Here is a 6,192-nt window from a genome sequence, read left to right as displayed (position 1 = left end):
TGGGGTCGAGCACGTACGCAGAACCCCACTACCAAAAATTGTACGCCCCATCTATTGCCGTTAGCAAAAGTGGTTAGAGTCAATTGCATCAGAGTGCAATGGTGCAACCTCGCCCAAGCCCGCCTTCTTCTAGATCGAGGCTGCAGCGACGCCAGGTAAGTATTTTATCTGAAATTCAAGGGATATTATTAATTGTTTGTAAGCAAACCAAAAAACGATATGTGACTAATTAATTATTCGAAATTTGTTATACAAATGTGCTGTAATATATAAAATAACTTTGCAAACCCATGCGATAGGTAATCAGCCAGATAACGTTGAAAAAGTAGAACGATATCAAAATCACGTTTAAAAGAAGATGATCTGTTTCGAATTTCACATTTAGGAAGTGGCGATATATTCATGCTAGGTCAGCGCTATCTAGCGGATGCAATACAAATTTCGTCTCATTTTTTACCTAGCTGGGGTTTTACAATCACCGTGTCTGTCTGTCTGTGTGTCTGTGTGTCTGTTTGTCTGTGTGTCGCGAATGCGTTACCGGGGCAAAGTCAAAAACCGTGCTTGCAGTTTAAAGAGAGGCAAAACAACCGTGTGACGGTGAGCTTTAACGGATGAATTTGCGGTTGGGTTGGGTTTAGTTTTATTTGAAAGTTTGTTTTTTCTAATGTTTATGTGTAGTGTGGGAATGTTCAGTTTGTGTTATGGCGGTTGTGGGTGATGAGTTTGTTGTGTATGCGTTTTGTATGTATGGGTGTTTTCTCTCCAACTTCTTCTTATTGACTTTTGGGACTGACCGAGTGCTGAGGGTTACGTTAAACGTCTCAACGTCCAAATGGCAGGGTTTCCACCAATTGTTTACGGTTCGTCTTAGTATCAATTTGCGATCGCATCGAGCGGGATTCTACCACTGAGCCACCGACATTTAATCAGGATTCGTACAGAACCTGGATATCCTGCAAAACCTGGATAAGTCAGGGATTTGTAAAATGGAGGAAAATTGTCAGGGATAAGTCAGGGATTTTAGTTAGTCAACCAAACCACACATTAACAAATAATTTTTGACCTAAAATAATAAAAACAATTTCCAAAAATATAACGAAAATGGTCGGGAATATTGGAACAAATTGGTCAGGGATAACCTGGAAAAGTCAGGGATTTTAGATCAGCAATTTTCGGGTAAAGTTGCGCTTGCGTAGGGTGCGGTTTAGTCGTTTTTTTCGTTAACGCTCGCCGTCGTTTCGGTTTCGGCTCAGTTGTAATGGGAATTGGTTGCAATGTTTATGTGTAGTGTAGGAATGTTGAGTTTGTTTGTTATGGCGGTTGTGAGTGTTGAAATTGCGTATGCGTCTTTGCTCTCCAACTTCTTCTTATTGACTTTTTGGGACGGACCGAGTGCTGAGGGTTACGATAAACGTCTCAACGTCCAAATGGCAGGATTTCCACCAATTGTTTACGGTGTTCGTCTTAGTATCAATTTGCGATCGCATCAGGCGGGATTTGAACCCGAGACCTCCTGTTTGACAGGCGGACGTTCTACCACAGAACCACCGACACTTATTATGCTTAATCGAAAATTAGACCCTCAGCTTTATAGGAAGCGTTTATTACAAATTAACAGAGTATTAAATTTTGGTTGTTACTAAATAGAACGAAATTTCGTGTTCCATTTAAATTATTGCATCGAAGTAATTCTAATGTTGCGTATTCTCTTTTGATTAAAAACGAAAGCGCCGCCCAGGTTTCGAACTCGAGCCCTCCTGCGTGACAGGCGATTGTTCTACCACAGAACTACCGATACATGCTACTCTTTTTTGAAAATTATCAACTCAGCTTCTCGGAAGAGTATATTAATGGTTTTTAAACTCTACATTGTTTACGTATGAAATTTTAAAAGTGAAATCTTGTTTCGGATATGCTTTTTTGTTGTGTTTTTTAACTGATCCCGATTACGTTCTTTTTTGTCTAATCTTTGGTATTGTTGGTTTTTTCTGTCTTATATTTGTATCTACTATTTTTTAAGTTTATTTTCTTTTTCCCGCAAAATCGTCCAGTCTTAGAGGAACCTTTCAGAGCATAAGTCATGCCCAAAATCTTATCCGGTTTCATTATAATAACGTGAAAAATCGTACTTGTGAATGGTAAGGTGTTGTGCTTCTTGATATTATATTTTCTATTGCTTGATTTCTAAATATTTGAACTAATTTATTGCTTGACTGCGTTATAATATTTTTCTATGAATTATTTTGATTCTGAAGTCTGATTGCCAGACTGCGTTATAATATTTTTCTATGAGTTTTGTTTCTGAAGTCTGATTGATTGGGTTGTTATTGTGTATTTTTTATTCGTTATTTTTATTTTTTGATACTCTAATATTTTAAGGTGGATATAGTATAACGTTAATTCTGCGTATTTCGAATGTGCGTGATGTGGAGGGTATTTTTACGTTTTATTAGGATCAGTTTCTTTAATTTTAAATATCTTTCGTTTTATTTGTATTTTATTTCGTTTTTTCAGTCGTATATTTTTATCGAGTTGTATACATCGTGCGCTTACACTAATGTTGGTCTGGTTTTTAACTGGGTCGTCATTACTTCGTTTTATATTTTAAACGTTTTCTCGACTGATTAAGATGTTTAATTTGAAATAAAAAGAGCGTTAAAGATGCGGCAAGTATTTCGTAAGCGAGAAAAATACAAATACCCTCTGTAGATATTTCTTTCATTAAAATTGGCTTCGTATTATAATCAACTGATAAACTTGTACCGGAAATAGGGTTAAATTCAATTGTGCATTGTTTTAGTACGTCTAACTCGCTGTTGTAACTACTTAATTTATAATATTCTGAATAAATTATACTCGGTTGTTTCGTCTCAATTATTTTAAGGGGATTCTTTAATATCTGGGACAACAATAGTAGAACTGATGAAGACGAGGTTTCATTGTTTAATCTATACTAAGTAAAAAAGAATATTGATACATTTTGATATTCCGTAGGGTATACGAAGATACAATTATTATTTGTAGAAGAAACTAATGAGTTTTGTCAATATTCATATTATTAATACCTCAATATTATTGGTTTTTGGCGTTTTGAGCACGAATAGCCCGTGATGCACGTGTAATTTTTTGACCAGTTTTTAGATTGTAGGCCAAAGTAGACGAATATTGGGAGATACCGTAGGCCTCGTAGGGTTTTATCCTAAAAAATTGAATTCGACTACGGTGCTTTATCGATCTGTGGATGGTTGTGTATTATATATAACAAAATTTCCCACGGAAACCGTAGCTTCTCTCGGTCTTATGGCTCAGAGTATTGTTGTATCAGTTACTCTCTCGAGCACCTTGTGGGGCGTTCGGCTAAGCGAAGAGTATAATATCTGCTTAGTTGCAGAACTTGCTTATTCGAATTGCTGATAACAAACAGGGGTGGCTTTCTAGCTTCTATTCGAGTAAGTCTTTAGTTTCTTGTCGGGCAAGTCTTAAGTTTCTTATCAGGAAAGTCTCTAGCGTGTTTAAAATCGGTATAATGCGGTCTATAAAAGCCTTAACGTTAAATAATGTATTATAAAAAACTTACTTTTCGCTTAGCTGAACACCCTACAAGGTGCTCTAGAGCATAACAAAAACAACAATAAAGCCGAGAGAAGCTACGAGTTTTTTTATATATAATACACAACCAGCCACAGATTGATAAAGCACCGTAGTCGAATTCAATTTTTTAGGCCAAAACCCAACGGGGCCTATGGTATCTCCCAATATTCGTCTACTTTGGCCTACAATCTAAAAAATGGTCCAAAATTGCACGTGCATCACGTGCTCTACGTGCTCAAAACGCCAAAAACCAATAATATTGAGGTAGTAATAATATGAATATTGACAAAACTCATTAGTTTCTTCTACAAATAATAATTGTATCTTATATACATATCAAAATGTATCAATATTCTTTTTTACTTTGTATAGATTAAACAATAAAACCTCGTCTTCATCAGTTCTACTATTGTTGTCCCAGATATTAAAGAATAGCCTATTTTAATTATAATTAAAATTTTATACCGGGCGGGATTGAACCGGGATTACGTTTTTAGTAAATAACTCGGAATTGCGGAGATATATCTTTAAAAGTCATCTCGAAAAATTAATACCGCTAGGGACAATTCTTCCGAGGAGAGGTATATTTTGGCTTGCCAACTTGTTAATAATAAATATTCTGCGGGTCGGGACTCGGGAATCGTGAGCCATTGCTTCTTGTGTTTTTTGATTAATCATATTGTCGTATTTAATATAAATTAATAAAAAATATGAATTAATATAAACTCAAGTTTTCGTTAATGTATTTTATTAATTAATTTATTTATCAAACGAGATAACGAGTTGTTTTTAATTTCGCTTTGTTCGATTTGGTTTTTTCTTGTTTTTTTAAGTCGTTTATTTTTATCAAGATTTTGTGTGTTTAGAGTATTTATTAACGTTAATTTTTCCTGTACCATTTTATTTTTTTTGATATGCATAAAATTGTCTAATGTGGAAATTGATAAATTTGTCATTGACGTCTACATCTCTAAAGTTTAAATACCAGTAAAACCGGGATAAAAATAAATGTAATATTTGTTTGGGTTAAAAGATTATAAACACCTTACGTTTCTGTTACTTTAATGTTTGATATTGCGTTTTGTGTACTGTAACGTTACTTCTGCGTATTTAGAATGTGTGTGACGTTGAGACAAGGCTAAACCCTTTTTACAGTAAACGTTTATCAGTTGAATATAATACAAAGCAAATTTTAATGAAAGAAATATCTACAGTGGGTATTTGCATTTTTCTCGCTTACGAAATACTATAGCCACACCTTTAATGCTCATTTTATTTCAACACTTGCCCTTGATGAAGATACCGTAGAATAGCCATTTTCGACATCTGGTAGTGGACGACTCGTAGACTTCCAGTTGACGTTGTGGCACATACCGCATGAAAAAGACCAATGCCGTCCAATTTCCAATATCATATATTGACTCGCAAACCCAAGAAACCAATGACTGTATTAGGAATCGTAGATATCCAAATATCCACACCAAATGTATTAACAAGAAGCAAAAACCTTACCATCAACAAAGCACAAAGAGCCACTTGACTAAACGCAACCTCGAATATCAATAAACGTTAAATGAACGCCTTCGCTGTATTGCAACTATATTTAAGACGATTAGAAAACCCGTAAATAAATAACAAAAAACTAAAAAAGTCGATCACCCTTTAACCCTCTTATCTCTGCTGACTGCGCTAAAACAAGATTTGACCTTTAAAATTTCATACTTAAAAAATGTAGACTTTAAAAACCATTAATATACTATTCCGCTAAGCTGAGTTTATAATTTTCAAAGAACTTTAATGTGTATCGGTGGTTCTGTGGCCGAACATTCGCCTGTCATATAGAAGGGCTCGGGTTCGAAACCTGGGCGACGCATTCTTTTTAATCAACAGAGAAGACGTTACATTAGAATATCTTCGATGCAATAATTTAAATGGAACACGAAATTTCGTTCTATTTTAAAAACCAAAATGTAATACTCTGTTAATTTGCAATAAACACTTCCGTTTAAGCTGAGCTTATAATTTTCTTTGAACCGTAACATGTATCAGTGATTCTGTGGTAGAACACTCGACTGTCATGCAGGGGGCTCGGGTTCGAATCTCGCCCGGTGGTTTTGCCAACCTTTAAACTGCAAAAACGGTTTTTTGACTTTGCCCCGGTAACGCTTTTTGGACTTTGCCCCCGGTAACGCGTTCGCAGAATACACACACACTTACACCCAGAAACACAGACACACACACACACACACACACACACACAGACACGATGATTGTAAAACCCCTCGGAAAGGTAAAAACATTTCGGGCTAATTAATATAGTTAGTTGGATATTTTATTAAGCTTTTTATTTAGTAACTAGTTATTTTTTAACAAAACTATATTTGTGGTGTCAGTTTTGTTTTAATATTTTTGGCCAGAGCCAACTTCTACCTCCTAGAGGTTTAAAGAAGCCGTACTGTGCTTGTTTTAAATATAAACATTTCGGGCTAGTTACTATTGAAGGCTTTTAGTAGCTAGATATTTTGAACCAAACTATTGGTGGTGCCGAGGGCGGTACAATTCTTAAAACTTGTTTTTTTAAGACTATAGTGGTACCATTTT

At 35.3% G+C, this 6,192-nt stretch overlaps 1 non-coding gene across 1 annotated transcript; it reads right to left on the bottom strand.

Annotated features, from left to right (window-relative positions):
- On the bottom strand, positions 1 to 163 carry LOC149951676 (U1 spliceosomal RNA). Its single transcript, XR_016480124.1, has one exon. It is a non-coding gene; the product is annotated as a U1 spliceosomal RNA (small nuclear RNA).
- Positions 164 to 6,192: the final 6,029 nt, after the last annotated feature.

The sequence above is a fragment of the Leiobunum rupestre genome, chromosome 3, assembly GCF_980474605.1.
Source record: "Leiobunum rupestre chromosome 3, qqLeiRupe1.1.hap1, whole genome shotgun sequence".
Classification (NCBI taxonomy): domain Eukaryota; kingdom Metazoa; phylum Arthropoda; class Arachnida; order Opiliones; family Sclerosomatidae; genus Leiobunum; species Leiobunum rupestre.
This window is presented reverse-complemented; position numbering and strand designations above follow the sequence as displayed.